The following is a 17,282-nucleotide window of genomic DNA, read 5'->3' as shown; positions in this document are numbered from 1 at the left end:
GATAGATATTTATTTCTGCAATATCTCAAAAAAAAAAAAATCAGGCCATTCTGTGGCTGGGAAGTTATTTAATTTGAGGGGATTAAAGCAAATGCGCATGAAATCGCTCACTTTGCGCAGTCAAGCAGACAGAGGAAGTCCGTGTGCGCATGCACAGGTTTACCGCCTTCTTTTGGGTTTAACGGCAGCTGGCATCCACAGTGTTGCATTACTGCCATCTACAGGTTTCCCTTTGAGCGTGCACTGACAGTTCCATCATTCTGTCGCTAAACGAACAGCTAATCACACCGAGGTGCTCGCTGAGCGCCCATATTTATTAGTTTGATATTTCCTGTGTTTCCTTTCCTTCGTATATAACAATTTTTTTCTTCTCTCCGTGCTTCCACGGAAGGCAGTCGCATTTTCTGCTCTCCCTCCTTTTTTCCCTGCTTGTGCTTCTGTGTTTTGTCTTGTCTGCTGTACTTTTTGAAGAGACTCTTCCTGCATTACTTTCTAAACTAAAAAAAAAGCATGGAATTGATAAACTGGTCTCCTAACGAAATTGACACAGTTTTCTCGACGAGAAGTTTGGGTTCAGGGGAACCCGTCTGTCCTGCCGGAACGTTTGCGGCTGGTTACACGATGGACGCATGGGAGCGGTGGCGGGTCGTGTGCCTGGCGATTGTTTCTGTGGAGGACATTGAAGATATCTACAGTACCTATTCGGAACCATGATTACAGGACTTTTGCTGATTGGATTAGGCATTGCCCTGGTATATCGAGGAAATCAGACAACGGTGACAGCTGTTCAAAGCCCCACAAAGCTGCCCGATATGATTGGATAGAATGGACAGATATGGACGAGCGGTGTGGACGTGCAAAGACTGCATCTGGAAAGACCAAACAATTCATATCTTATCGACATTTGGCGCCCTGAGATAGCACCGGCCTTGGTTCAGGCCGTTGCTGAGACAACATTTCCCCCTGAAGGTCACTGCCGGGAGACACACTCGCATTCCTTCTCTAACTTTCTGCGGTTGCCATTTTTACCCCCAGTGTGACAAGCGGGTGCGTGACCAGCACCTTCATGGCTGCAGAAGCGGACAGCTGCTTGCTTGTGCTGGATTACCTCCTCCCCTCCCCCCCTACCCCTGATTCCCCCCCTTAAGTCCCATGTTTAAAGTGTACTTGTGTTGTTGTGCTTATGTGCAAAGGTTTTTTAAATGTTCCCACACTGTACTCCTGACAGGAGCATAGTGGGGGGGTTCTTTTTTCCCCCTCATCTCTCCTCATGTTGTGTTTCCTTTTTATCTTTATCCCTGTCTTCCTGTCCTGTCTACCCTATGTCAATTGTTTGTTGTATATGTACGGACAGGTTGACGTCTAATTTCGCTGGTACATGTGACTAGTGACAATAAAGGGCATCATCATCATAACGTCAATTTCTTCTCGCTTTCTGTTACTGTAGTCGGTCTTTCACGTTTCATTCGCATCCTCCATTTTTCCCTCCTGTTTCAAATTTATATCCCACAATGAATGTGCGAACGGGGAAAGCCCACCACGTGATGCATAATGTATCTTGAATTGGGTCATGGTGAAAAAGGAAAAAATAATGGAGAATTTAGGGCCATGTGGCCTTAAATTCATCAATTGTTCTATTTAAAAAAAAAAACTAAAAAAAAAATTAGAAGTCTGTGATTCAAATTCAGTAGCTTTCGGTCCACTAAATTTTTTTTTTTATCTGAAAGGCAGTCTACCTTTAAAGGCAGGTATAGAGCTGCTGTCTCCTTTGACTTTGCCTTGTAACCAACCGTATGGAGAGTGGAGACCGAGAACAAGCAGGGCTTCCGGGCACTACAGATCTGCGACACAGTTGTTGCTGATAGCATCTAAAGCCAGTTACCTGCCTCATTACCTCGGTCAGAGGGCAAGCAGAAGCTTTCGCCTGCAGCTGTGTGACTCTACAGACCACCCTGAGCCCAACACCGTGTCGAACATGGAATAATAAACCGTAGAAAAGGAATTTGTCACCTATTTGTGAAAAAAAGAGGCTTACACTAGTCAGACGGGATTGAGCATCTGCCAACACAACATTTAATTATCATCTTTGCACACTGATGCATGGGAGTGGCAAATAAATTGCAGTTATCAATTAAAATGGGAAACATGTACCGTACACACAGCCTAATTTGTAACACCGCTAATTTAGTCTGGATCATAGACACCCACCCCTTGTTTGAACACGACAAAATCATACATTAGCATTTAAGAGCACTTAGGATGAGCAATTTACATGCAGGCAGCATGGACTGGCTCTCACACACACACACACACCAGGCTTTCAGAGCTGCATTTTAATGACCCCTTGTTAGATAGACAGCAACAGGAGACGCCCCTGTGGATTCCAAACGTCACTCGCTCCTCATCAAGTAACACCATCAAATCACAATCGTTTTCCATAATTACCTCCTTTTCCAAAGCTGTTCATCCAAGGAACCGGGCAAATTGCTCCGTTCTTTCACATTAAGCACGAGGCTCTAAATTCGACGTGCAACTTCCTACTATAGCAAGTAAACAGCACCAAACCAGCCTGGTGGTTTAACTCTGAATCAAAAGTGTGTTCAAGTCTTGGAGCGTGTGTATGCACACGGGCGTCGTCCTGCCATGCCTTCTCTTTAATTATTTATCACCTCTAGCTGTGAGGATGTGTGTCAGAGAGGAGGAGAGGAGGGGGATAAATGAATGTTCGTGCCCTCAACCCTTGAGACCTCCCTAAGGGTCTGTCTGTCTGCCTGGAAGACAGACCATGATGATGTGTGTGGGAGAGAGAGAGAGAGAGAGAGAGATGAAGAGAACGAGAAGAGGAGCAGAGGATAGTGATTAAAGTTGGGAGAAGGAGAAGAAGAGATGGACCTGCCAATGTGAAGGGGAGCTTGTAATTCATAGACCCCCTACAGGGTAAATTATTTATAGCCTCCCCTTCCATGTCAATGCAGTTTGGCCTGAATTCACCAGGATTTATAATTCATTTTCCCGCCTTCTTCGTATATTGCCAGCCTGGCCGCTGTCTCTCTGTCATTCCATCTCTGTCTGGGTGTCTTCCGCAAAGCCTCATCTGCATACCATGAGCCCGTGGCACTGAGGTAAAACCGGTGATAATGAGAGGCAAGAAGGGGCACGATGCATCCGTGTGAAATAATGCCTTCCCATAATGCACTGCTGGAAAAGTGTACTGGATTACACCAGGTCCATAAACATTTAGTTTATCTGACTGAGTGGAGCCATTTCGGCACGAAAGAGCAGTTATTGCGGCTGATAAAAAGTCAATATCGCATCAAGGCCTCACTGTGGCTGCCTTTTTAGTGTGCGTGCGCACGTCTGTGTTTTACTGTACTGTAGCACACAGTAATAGTCAGTGGCTACTTCTCTTTATGTTGTATTTACATACATGCACTCAGTGCGTTTACATGCACATAGAGAAAATCGAATTTCTGCCGTAGCTCGACTGAAATCGAAGTTCTAAATGCCATGGAAACACCTTAGCTCGGCTGAAATCGAAACGAACTGGATTTCTCGTAATCGAGCTACGCAACCTAGATTACGCGATTGTAGCCGAGCTACTTAGTGCATGTAAACCCTATCGAGCTACGTAGTCGAGCTACTTACTTCCCTTCCGGGAGTGACGAGTCCACAAGCGGGAAACACAACAGCCTCGGTCGGCATGACAACAGTAGTAGTAGCGAGCAGCAGAAGAGGTCAGGAGGAACAAGGAGACAAAAAACAAAAACAATTGAACTTTTTGTGTGTTTATTAAGACGAGTTAAATTGTAAGCAAAAAATGGACTTTAGAAAAATATACAATTGTGCAAAATGGTCTGCGCAGGACAGTTTGTAGCCAACAGGTGGCAATGACATGTGGTGTGAATGTAAAGTGGAAATCACTCCTCTTCTTCATGACGACAACCGGAAGTGTACCAACACGATGGGGCGTGTAGCGCCACCTGTGGCTCGGGTGCACAATGTACCTCACACAATAGCTCGATTTCCTTGTGTGCATGTAGGATTGGATTTCTCTGGCACCCCTGCTGGGACCCTTGGCTCGATTTGGATGTGCATGTAAACGCACTGACTGTGCATATACCGGTATATCTCACACACAGTTGTGGTCAGAAGTTTACATCCAGTGACATGAATGTCATCTTGGATATGAACGTCATGGCAATATTTGGGCTTTCAGTCATTTACTGGTGTGTTGGTCAATCCAATGAGTGCTTTTTATGAAGGCACAGAGAAGCTACCAGCTGTAGTCAATCATGATCACTAACAGGAAGTCAAGAGACCTCAGCAAGATGAGAGACATTTTGGAAGTTTCAGCACCTCTGAATGAATCATCTAAGTGAGCGTATGTATATTTTTGACCCTGTGTTGATTTCAGAAAACCCAAAGAAAATTAAAACTTGTGCACCAAATTCTAGTGCGTTTTTTTAATTAAATATGTCTGCTGTACAATCATTCTGCCACAGAAAAAGAACAGTTCAAAGAAATGACCGAAAGCCCAAATATTGCCATGACGTTCATATCCAAGATGACATTCATGTCACTGTATGTAAACTTCTGACCACACTGTCTATATAATATAATTAATTATTTAATCAGTTGATCTCTGCTCTTTGCTCTCAATCCCCTGCTACAGAACTCTTTACGCTGTCTCTCCACTCCATTCGTCTCCATCCGGCTTTTGGAAGTCATAAAACGTGCCAAGACTGACACGCTGCTGGCAACGGACAGGTTTTTTTTTTCTGCTTTATTGACTGGACATCCCAGAACTAACTCTGTCCGTATCATCCGAAAGGCCTGTAATGTGGGCAGACAGCTCTGGAGCACACAAAGGATCTTTAAACCACCCGAGAACTGACCTGCACTTACACACATTCACGCAAAAATACAGTACTGAGGAAAACCCACACACACACACACGGACACGAAGATATGAAACAATTTCAGTCATTATTCCCCTGCCTCTAAACTCACATTCACTCTCTCCCATATTCCACACTCAATTATCTTCATCCGCATCCTCTCATACCTTCTATCTGATTATGACGATGATGATCATCTTTTCCATGACCTCTCTCTTCCTCTCTGGACGAAAGGTTATCATCAGAATGGCTAAAAGCTGATAAAACATATAAAGCTGCCGGGGGGGTCGTCCACTCTCTTCATCCAGGTTTCCATGACAACAGGGTCTCCATAGTCCCCGCACGTCCATATTCAGTTATTCATACACACAGATGTCGACACATGGCAGATACTTGGTCAGATACACAGCTTGCAAACATGCATGCAGTAAAACACACACACACACCCATGTATATTTTATATATATATAAATATATACATCTCTCTCACACACACACACACACACACACAAAGAGCAGCTTCATACAGAAAGCATTTCATGTTTCAATTTGCATCAGTGATCACGATATTTATTAGAGTTCAAACTTTAAATGCACGCCTTTGTTTTTCCTGTTTGTCGATCCTGTCTTCTTCCCGGCTAGGAAAAAAACCCAGCAAGTTTTATTTACCACGTTTTTGCCTCAGGCTTTAATAAACAACGCAGAGAATAAAAGAAAATGGTAAATAATTGAAGGCTCTAACTCATTAAAATGAGAGTGTGGAGGGAATTGATGTTCCCAACAGAGACTGATAGGAGAGACGAGAAAGAAATTATCTAGAAGAGATTTGGAGATAAAGCGGCTAGAGATAATGTGATGTGTGAGATTTGGAGATGATTCAGACATGAAGATCCACAACACGCCGGAGGATTGATTATTGTATGTCTGACCTGTATACAAAACCCAGGGTGCAACGGAGCCAAGTAGCAACGTGAGGCAGTGACTAGTATGATTCGACTGCTCTCTGTCTCTGTATAAAAAATATATATATATATTTTCCTTCAAGTGTCTTTGTGCCTACTACCTCAGAGGCGAAGCGAGGCAGGAGGCACCATGCCATGCTGTTGTAAGAATGTAAGAATGAGTGTAACAATAGCACACTGCACATGAGCATTACAATCACCAGAACGGCGAATCATGATCTCGCGATATGAACATTTGATCTTGCGTTATCAAAGCTACACAAGAACGAGTGGCGAAGCCGCTATGGCATCGTGTTGTAAGAATATACCGCAAGAATGAGTGTAACAATAGCGAAACTTCGTAACCAATCAGCACTTATCCTGATCAAGTTCGATTACCCGTTCTACTTCTTGATAAACTTCGGAACCAATCAGAACCAGAAACGAAATAAGAGAAACCTCGTTATAACTTCGTAGTATCAGAAGATAATCCGCAGATAAAAAGAGAAACAAAATTCACCTCGTGGTTCGCCAAGGCTACTGATTCGATATCAACTAAGTGGTGTTTATTTGAAGAAAATTTACCTTTTGATTATCACAACTTTTGTTTGGTCCTTCTGAAAGGTCAAATGAAAGGTTTTTTTTTTTTTTTTTTGGGGGGGGGGGGGGGGGGGAGTTAGCTGTTTGGCAGATATACTGTTAATAAAACTGTTAATATTAGTCAGGCTGTCTGTTGTTGCCCAAATGAGGATGGGTTCCCTTTTGAGTCTGGTTCCTCTCGAGGTTTCTTCCTCATGTCGTCTGAGGGAGTTTTTCCTTGCCACCGTCGCCACAGGCTTGCTCATTGGGGATAGATTAGGGATAAAATTAGCTCATGTTTTAAGTCGTTCAAATTCCGTAAAGCTGCTTTGCGACAACATTTATTGTTAAAAGCGCTGTACAAATAAACTTGATTTGATTTGATATACTGAGAAACTGATGTCAAATTTCTGCTATTCTCTTTCATTTTATTTTATTGTCTTTACACTACACTTGTGAAGCAAAATGTGCTCATTAGTACTAAATAATGCTTCCAAGACAGGCGATTCATGAACACGTGCTTTCTTTCTTACCATTTTGAAAATAGATCTAGTTCACAGCACTGTATTTTGAACAAAAAAAACACAGTAACCAAAATACTCCAAGCCCTGATGCTGCTCACAGCTTGGTGATGCTTGCAAGAGATGAGGTGAGTATCATTAATAACGTGTATACAGTATATGCGATATTTACTGCATGGACATGGGATCAGAAAACTATTTTATTTATAAGCAGTAGCCACATGGACCCATAGGTGGCACGGTGGTGTCGTGGTTAGCACGGTCACCTCACAGCGAGAAGGTCCGGGTTCGAGCCCCGGGGCCGGCAAGGGCCTTTCTGTGTGGAGTTTGCATGTTCTCCCCGTGTCTGCGTGGGTTTCCTCCGGGTGCTCCGGTTTCCCCCACAGTCCAAAGACATGCAGTTAGGTTAATATGGGACGGCCTTGGGCTGAGGTGCCCTTGAGCGAGGCACTGGGCGCTGTTAGCATGGCTGCCCACTGCTCTGGGTATGTGTGTGTGTGTGTGTGTGTGTGTGTGTGTGTGTGTGTGCTCATTGCTCGCATGTGTGTGCATGTTCACTGCTTCAGATGGGTTAAATGCAGAGAGGAAATTTCACAAGTGTGTGATGAATAAAGTTGTGCTTTCTTTCTTTCTTTCTTTTTGGATAAGTAAGTGTTCTTAGCTTCCTAGACTGTTTATACTTGACAGCAGTTGTAGGCTTCAACGCCAGAGTGAACACAGAGATTTAAGTTAGGGAGGATCTTTCGGAGTCAAAGCAAAATCTTAAAATAGAATGGAGGCTGTTGGAGGAAAAAAAAAAAAAGCACTCCAAAATAAAATCCTGTCATAAGCCGACAGCCCAAAACAAATCATGCAGGTGAAAAGCCACAGTGCGTACAGCAGCAGATTTAGACTAAAAATGGCTCGCTTCAATTTTGATGATCCCAGCGACTAAAATATCAAAATAAAAGCAATAATAAATCTGTTTCACGATGGTACAAACTCACAACAGCAAATACATCAATCTAATGAAAAAGACAGCATTGTTGAATGTTTTATTCTATCCTTCTTTTTCCCCCTCAATCTACTCACCATTTCTTTTTGTCCTTGAACATGTGGATGAAGGCAAAACCCAGTGATCAATAGTCTGGCACTAGAAATAGCCATTCAATAGAAATCAACATAAATTATACTCTTATTACAATTTAGTTTCCTGAAAGGGTTTTACTGGAACACACTGTGAAAGGGAAACTGTCGGAGGTTCCTGTAGGGACAAACTAAAGAACCATTCAGCGTGCGACACAAGTCCTTTAGATATCTACATTACACATTATAATTAATAGTTATTCTACAAAATTGAGTCGTACATGAGCTGATAGCTGATGAGGCACGTAGCACCGAGTTGTCTATAAACCATGTACGATGAGATTGAGTGGAATAACTTGTATTCTATCCATATTCACTGGATTTTGAGAAACCAAACATTTTTATTTTGTGGAAATTCGATAAATAAAAAATGTCTGACAAAATGATTTCCGCTTAGAACGTAAACAAACCAGCGAAATGACAGGAGCAATTTGTGATAATTCTTGAAAAATTAAAAAAAAAAAAGATCCGTTCTTACCATCAAATACTCTTATTCCATAATTTGTTGCTTTTTTGTATTTTTGTTTTCGAGTAGAGTTTTTATTTCATCCTCTGCTGATTCAGCAACATGCCCCGCCATTTTCTTCTTCTTCTGGGTTTTTTAAGGTGCATTACCTCCACCAACTGGGCTGGAGTGTGGAACAGGAGATATTGTTGGGGGGTGGGAAACTATATTCTTTTAGCTTTTTACTTCTTTTAAATACTTGATGATAAAGTAATATATCGGACTTGATGCGCTCTGACTGTTTGTTTTTCTCTGCTCGCGGTATAGGAGCTGATATCCTAGTATTAGAGAAGAGTAGCCAATCAGAGAGTACGATTGCTCATATCCAGTCAATGTGGATAGAACAATCACATTTATTTATTCTGCAATATCAATTTCCATGGGTTAGCAATGCTCACAGTAAATAAGTGTTTAGACACAACTGCCTGCCATGTGCCCTAATTTTAAGGATTGTGACTTGACTTGGACTTCAGCACTGATGACTCGGACTCGTGCATTAACTGCATTTGGACTCATAAATTGGAGACGAGGACTCTGATTTTTTTTCCTTTATTTTTTGTAACATGACACAATCTGGCACAAGATATTTATATCTACATTAATTTTTATACTAATTTCATGCAAGAGAATGCACATTCACCTGTTCATACATCATGTTGAGGAACAAACTAACATTAATGGCACTAAAATGCCTGGAGAGAACACCGCTAGGATTGTCCGCTTTGCTTATGACTCCTCGTGCAGTGGGGGGAAAAAAAAAATGCACTGCTATGTGTTCCATATGTAGAAGAACTATCGAGGGGACAACCTCGAACTTCAATTGCCATTTGCTCAGACTCCACCCAGAGAAGGAAGTGACATGCTATCTTTCGATTACGTTCATTATGTCTTATATTAAATATATTAGGTTTTTTTTTTTTCTTTTTTATCAGACATCTAATTTATTGGGTTTGTTTACCTGACATGTTTCGACGTACAACTTCCGTCTTCCTCAGAGTGTCACCGGATGTTAATTGGTGACGCATCTTTTATCAGCTGCTGTTTCTGAAGGCGTGGCCTTCCTGTCTGGTTTGACAGGTCGGTCACGCCTTCTACTGTCTGTTTGTCCCCTGCAAGATGGCACTCCAGGTGTGGGAGAGCATGTACGCTCCCTCATCCCGGTTGATGGTCCTCGGGCTTCGCTTACGGATCTCCATGGCCTCCCTGATCCAGCGCTGATGTTTGTTATCTTCTGTGCGGATGACTCTGGCATTCCCCCAGTCCATAATGTGATAAAAAAAAAAAGTGACATGCTATGTTCATTGCTCTGTTGATAGTGGGCGGGGATTGCTTGCTGAGCAATGAACTAGCTAGTGTTAACCCTCTCTCATGTTATTTGCCCTGCTGATAGTGGGCGGGGCTTGCTGAGCGACGAACAAGCTTTTTATCTGTAGCCTGTTAACTAAAATGGGGCAGTCGAGCAGGAACGTTAGTCCAACATAGTAGCAGAGACGCTTTCACATAAAGGCAGCAACAGCCACCGTCAAATGGTGTGGTTGGAGTCTTGTTCTCCGACTCGACTCAGGCTACATCCACACGACAACGGCAACGAGATGTTATTTAAAAATATATCGCGTCCAAATGGGCAACGATCAGTAAAATATCAGGTCCATATGGCAACGCAACGCTTGCTGAAAACGATGCAATACACATGCCACACCTCTAGGGGCGCTGTAAGACGGTCCCTTCGGAGACACCAGAACAATAGAAGTAGTAAGGACACATGCGCATAAACTATTATGCGCGAGACTTCATATTAGCCACAAAGTCAGGAAAATCTGTTCGTAAAATTACATTATAATGACCAAATACAATGAAAAGTATTTTTCCAGTCTCACCTGTGAAAGGTAATCCCATGTGATCTCGTTTGGACGGCAACCCTGTTGGTACAGTTAAACGCAGCTAATCTTTATTCTCCGCTTTGACCCATCCAATATGGCGGCGAGGATGACGTATGATTCTACGCGGAAGGCGGCGTCTTTAATGGTCCGGAATAAATAGAATGCTACACGTTGATGGATTAATTTGTTGTTTCTCACCTGTGAAAGGTAATCCCATGTGATCTCGTTTGGATGGTAAACCTGTTGGTACAGTTAAACGCAGCACATGAATCTTTATTCTCTGCTTTGACCTATCCAATATGGCGGTGAGGATGACGTACGATTCTACGCGGAAGGCGGCATCTTTAATGGTCCGGAATAAATTGAATGCTACACGTTGATGGATTAATATGGTCTTCTACGCCCTTTTTGAGGAATGTATTGTAGGACTTAAAGCAACATCTGAAGAGGTGAGATCGCTCCTTTTTTTCCCTATTTTTGCTGGCGGGATTGACTCTGCCCTAAGGGCAGAGTCTCTCTCTCTCACTTTGCACCATTACACAATAAATACTCACAGTGAAAATATTTTGTAAGCGCGTTTCATGAACCAAGTTATAGGATTTGTTGACAACTCGCATCGAGTTCGTTACACTTCTACCTGGCGTGAAGCACTCACAGTCATGTGGTTGTGACGTCATCGTAAACAAATCCGTTCTACTCATCCAGACGACTTCACAACGGCAACGTTGCCAGATCTTTCCACTCTGGAACCCGTTCTCAAAAAGATTGCGTTTGGGGCACCCGAAACGCCGGTGCCGTGTGGACGCCAGGCCTAAACGATAAGCAATTGTATCGGAGTCACCTGAATCCGTTGCCGTGTGGACAGGGCCTCAGTTTTCTTTCACGACTTGGACTTGAACACTGGGAACTCAAGACTGAACTCAGACTCGAGGTTTAGTGACTCGACTACAACACTGTACGTGACTAAATTTTTCTCTTGGAATCCGTTTTCCACATCCTCCATTTCCACCAAGCATTTTTGTGGGACAGAATACACAGGAACAAAAACTAGTGTTAGAAGAAAAGCATTTGTTTGAGAAACACATTTGGTACTCTGGAATGACGGTACACACACAGCCCAGTCATATCCCAGAAACCAACTATACAATTTCACCCGACTCAAAAGGCCGAAATGAACATGATGTATTTAATCACAAGAGAGACAAAAAAAAATTCTCCAAATGGATAATTATGCTCTAAAGGACTCCATGTCCCAGCATGCTGGTTCTATAGCCCCGCCCTGTACAGCGTCTCCCTGGAACTCTCACCCCTGCAGTAGTGATGGGAATTCTGCCTCTTTTCTCAGCTCAGCAGGACGAGTCAATATTTTCAACTCCCAAATCGATCATTGCTTCATTTCTTTCCGCCCCCCTTCTAAATTTTGGGATATTTTAAGTGGCGATTGCTTCTTTGGTTAACTTGGCCTGATGAAATCATACTTGAGCTTCTTAAAAAAAGAAAAACTACTACGTATTGCATTTTGTAAAATCTACATAAATAAAGTCAGAGTTAAGTATCTCAACATTCATGCAAACAAACCAAATAATCGTATCAAGCCATCAAAGAATGGAACGATTTGAGTGACGTTATTAAGCAGTGCGCTAAGATTTCCCAGTTTAAATCTAATTTTTTTTTTAGTCTTTCAATGCATACAATTAAATTTTTTTTTTACATTCTTACATTATTATAATGTTATTTATTATCCCCTGCCCAAACAAAGTCTGGCGGGGGATATAAAAAGGGGTTCCGTCCGTCTGGCTGCCCGTCTATCCGGTCACGTTTTCATTTCCGGGCCATATCTTTAAAACTACTGAAGATATCTTCATGAAACTTTGTATACATATCAAGCAACATGTGAACTGCTGCCTTTTGCTACTTTTGATTTTTGAAAAAAAGTATTTTTCAAATTTTTACATAAAAAAATAGCTTTTGACTTAGTTTCAAAGAGCAACGTTTGTTTCCGGAGCATGTCCAAAATTATTCATGATACGGATTTGAAACTCGGTATACATGTTAACAAGGTGATGTAGATGTGCCTTTACATACTAAGAAATTTGAGAAATTTTCATTTTTCCATGGAAAAAGTTTCAGACTTAGTCTCTCAGGTTAGTCTTAGGGGTAGGTTTTGTTTCCGGAGCAGAACTTGAAAATTATGAGTGGTACAGTCTTGAAAGTTGGTATACTGTATGTGTTGATTAAGTAATGTCTATGTGCCTTTTGATACTAAGAAATGTGAGAAATGTAAATTTTTAGCTCGCCTGGACCAAAGGTCTGGTGGGTTTATGTCATGGGCTGCTGAGGTCAGTGTAAAGAGGTCGGGTTGGTTTCCTGCAGCAGAACTTGAACAAAAATGTGACAAATATCATCATGAAACTTGGTATATAGTTGGTATATAGGGCAGGGGATATAGATGACTGTCTTCTTTTTTTACTCAATTTGCTGAAATATTTTGTTTTTAAACTTCTCAATCTTGTAATATGCAATTAGTTTTTACAGGACCTTCCTGAAAAATCACTTTGGTGAAGAAACATCCTGTTAAAATATCATTAAATAAATAAACAAAAACCAATTTTGGAAGCCAAACTCCCAAAAAAAAAAAAAAAAAAGATGCAAATTGGCTGTCAAACTACAAGGGCCGACTTGTTTGCAAGCAACACATAACTGACAGTTTATTACCAGTTCATTGCACGCACGCACACACAAGAATGCACCACAGACACATCTACTAGTGCATCTCAAAAAATTAGAATACCATAAAAAAAGTTCCTTTTTTTCATAATTTAATTCAAAAAGGTAAACTTTCATATATTCTATATTCATTACATGTAAAGTGAAATATTTAAAGCCTTTGTTTTAATTTTGATGATTATGGCTTATAGCTCATGAAAATCAGAAATCCAGTATCTCAAATTATTAGAATATTCCCTAAGATCAATCAAAAAAAGGATTTACAATACAGAAATGTCCAACTTCTGAAAAGTATATTCATTTATACACTCAATACTTGGTTGGGGCTCCTTTACCATGAATTACTGTATCAATGCGGTGTGGCATGGAGGTGATCAGTCTGTGGCACTGCTGAGGTGTTACTGAAGCCCAGGTTGCTTTGATCGTGGCCTTCAGCATATCTGTATTTTTGGGTCGGGTGTTTCTCATCTTCCTCTTGACAATACCCCATAGATTCTCGATGGGGTTCAGGTCAGGCAAGTTGGCTGGCCAATCAAACACAGTAATATCATGGTCAGCAAACCATTTGGTAGTAGTTTTGGCACTGTGGGTAGGTGCCAAGTCCTGCTGGAAAAGGAAATCAGCATCTCCAAAAAGCTCATCAGCAGATGGAAGCATGAAGTGCTCTAAAATCTCCTGGTAGATGGCTGTGTTGACATTGGACTTGATAAAATACAGTGGACCAACACCAGCAGATGACATGGCACCCCAAATCATCACAGACTGTGGAAACTTCACACTGGGCTTCAAACACCTTGGATTCTGTGCCTCTCCACTCTTCCTCCAGACTCTAGAACCGTGATTTCCAAATTAAATGCAAAATGTACTTTCATCTGAAAAGAGGACTTTGGACCACTGAGCAACAGTCCATTTCTTTCTCTCCTTAGCCCAGATAAGACACTTCTGACATTGTCTCTGGCTCAGGAGTAGCTTGATATTAGGAATGCGAAAGTTGTATCCCCTTTCTTGAAGATGTCTGTTCGTGATGGGTCTTGATACACTGACACCAGCCTCAGTCCACTCCTTGTGAAGCTCTCCCAAGTTCTTGAATCAACTTTTCTTGACAATCCTCTCAAGACTGCGGCCATCCCTGTTGCTTGTGCACCTTTTCCAGCCACCCTTTTCAGCAATGACCTTTTGTGGTTTACCCTCCTTGTGGAGGGCATCAGTGATCATCTTCTGGACAACAGTCAAGTCAGCAGTCTTCCCCATGATTGTGGTTGTGTGTACTGAACTAGACCGAGAGATACACTGTGTTCATATTGTTTTACTCAAACTCGAAATGAAATATTCTAATATTTTGAGATGGGTTTTTTTTTATGTTTTTGTACTGTATGCCATACTGATTAAAATTAAAATAGAAAAATGCTTGAAACATTTTAGTTTATGTGTAATGAGTCTATAATATATAACATTTTCACTTTCTTAAATAACTGATGGAAAATATTGAACTTTTTCACAATATTCTAATTTTTTGAGATGCACTAGTATATGCTCTTGCTCCACCATCTTTTGCCAACCTTTCCCAAGTCATTCCTTCTCTATTGAAAATTCATGTTGAGAATGTTTCATTAGTCAGGTTTATATCTAATCCATGTGCGACTCTTATTTAGGCCAGAAATTTATTCTGGCCTATATAATTCATATCAGGAATCATATTAAAAAATAAGAATAATCACTCCCCTTGCTTGTTATCTGACTATTGCTTTTTAACACTGTCAGCTTTCTTTCTTTCACTCTTCTTTTTTTTTTTGGACTTGGTATTTTCACCCCGAGCAGCCCTGAAGCTGCAGTGTCTCTTCTGAGACTCTCCAAGTTGGGAATCAGGGCTGTAGAGATTTGTGAGACCGTTCAGAGACCTGACAGCAGATCTCTCAGTTGTATTCTTCTGAACCTATTTAAGGACCCGTTTCACTTGATTTCCTTTATGTAAAAAAAAAAAGAAAAAGGATAGACGTTTCTTTGAGACGGCTCTTTGTTTCAACCCTAAAGGCATGTCTGTATTTTTATCTCCATCAGTGTTACGAAGCTTGTGTACTGTAAGCATCAAATCTACAGAAACAAACAGACATTTGTCATTTCAGTGTATTGTGATACAGCTCATTTCACACGGTTGTAATTTAGTCTGAAAAAAACCACAGCTAATTAAAGTCGGATTATACTTTCCTCCTTTAAACATCCTGTTGAATGTACACTATGTTAGGGAAAGATTAAGTAATTTGCACGTCAAGGAAAGCTTGATTTTAGTAGCACATTTTGTGTTATTGTGGCTACTGCCTCATAGAGGCGAAGCGAGGCAGTTTGTAAGAATGTCAGAATGAGTGTAACAATAGTGCACTGTGTACGTGCATAGGCATTACAATCACCAGAACAGCGAATCTTGCGTTATCAAAGCTACACAAGAACGAGTGGTGAAGCCACTATGGCATCATGTTGTAAGAATGAGTGTAACAATAGATAGTTTGCACATGACGTCACAGAGTCGGGGATTCCCTAGTGGCGGCCATCTTGTGGGTCAAGCTTACCGTACGGGTCACTGAGCACACATTGTAACGCGCGAGTACAAAGTCTTCAAAAGAACCCAAGCAGGCTATTTAAAGCTAGCAATGGTGCACACCTGTTGTATTCACGGCTGTCGTAATAGGTCAGATGATGACGTCAAGCGGAGCTTTTACGGAATTCCCACTGTACGGGAGCACGAAGGCGAGCAAACAAAGAAACTCAGCATACAAAGGAGAAATCTATGGCTTGCGAGAATCAACCGCAAGGATTATCAGCCTTCCAAACACAGCAAAGTCTGCTCCGATCATTTTATAAGTGGTAAGTTGTTTCAATAAACAATCAATTGTGTTTAAGTTTGTTTTTGGAAACCAAAACATCATGTGAAGAATCTCTGGAGAATGCCTAACTGGAACCGCTGAGTGTACGTTTACATTGTACACTGACATGGTACTGTAATACCACTAATGGATGTAAAATTTGTCTTAAATCAACTCGATATTATACACACACGTATATTTATATGCAGTGTTGAGAGCTCTAAAATTCCAATGTTTACATACCTTGGCTGTAATTAGGACACGACTGTCACTTGGTTTTATATGGTGGACTTCGCGGACCCAGCCACAGACAAAATAATTGTATGACTCCAGCGATTTGTATGCTTTGAGGTCGTCAAGTGTGTAGGCACTTTTACTATTCACGAAATAGTTCACATTATCAGGGTACGATATGGATGGCAGCCCTGCATAGTCACTTGAAAATGCATCTTTGTCCACTTCGTAGGGGTCAATTCCCCCAATCAAGGACAGTTCGGCTGCATACCGTTGTCGTGAGATGTCGTCCAATGTATCCATATACGTCCGTTTGCTTGATTTTGCCGACATTGATCTTTATTTTAGAAAACTGACTATATAACTTCATAAATTCGTCCGAGATAACGTAGCCGGTAATAGCGATGGTCTGTTTTGTTAGCCCCGCAAGATGGCGGCTGGAGGGCGTTCCCCGGAATGCCGTGACGTCAGTGAAAACTATCTATAGCGAAACTTCGTAACCAATCAGCACTTATCCTGATCAAGTTCGATTACCCGTTCTACTTCTTTATAAACTTCAGAACCAATCAGAACCAGAAACGAAATAAGAGAAACCTTGTTATAACTTTGTCGTATCAGAAGATAATCGGCAGATAAAAAAAAGAAACAAATGTCACCTCGTGGTTCGCCAAGGCTACTGATTCAATATCAAGTAAGTGGTGTTTATTTGAAGAAAATTTACTTTTTAATTATTACAACTTTTGTTTGGTCCTTCTGAAAGGTCAAATGAAAGGGTTTGTAAGTTTGGGGGGGGGGGGGGGGGGGGGGGGGTTAGCAGATTTTTTTGACAAGCCGATATCAAACTTCTGCTATTCGCTTTAATTTTATTTTAGAGTCTTTGCACTTCACTTGTGAAGCAAAATGTGCTCATTAGTACTAAATAATGCTTCTAAGACAGATGATTCATGAACACGTGCTATCTTTCTTACTATTTTGAAAATGGATCTAGTTCACAGCACTGTATTTTGAACAAAA

The 17,282-nt window shown here is 41.4% G+C and overlaps 1 protein-coding gene across 5 annotated transcripts in view; it reads right to left on the bottom strand.

Annotated features, from left to right (window-relative positions):
- Nucleotides 1-17,282, bottom strand: part of l1cama (L1 cell adhesion molecule, paralog a) — a 169,354-nt gene that overhangs the window by 91,179 nt on the left and 60,893 nt on the right. The window contains exon 1 of one of the 5 annotated variants that reach the window (XM_060938505.1): nt 2,446-2,466. The exons of the other annotated variants lie outside the window; for them this stretch is intronic. The gene's annotated coding sequence lies outside the window, so the exon portion shown is untranslated. Of the gene's footprint in view, nt 1-2,445; nt 2,467-17,282 lie in introns of those variants that run through there. 5 annotated transcript variants of the gene reach the window in all.

The sequence above is a fragment of the Neoarius graeffei genome, chromosome 13, assembly GCF_027579695.1.
Source record: "Neoarius graeffei isolate fNeoGra1 chromosome 13, fNeoGra1.pri, whole genome shotgun sequence".
Lineage (NCBI taxonomy): Eukaryota > Metazoa > Chordata > Actinopteri > Siluriformes > Ariidae > Neoarius > Neoarius graeffei.
This window is presented reverse-complemented; position numbering and strand designations above follow the sequence as displayed.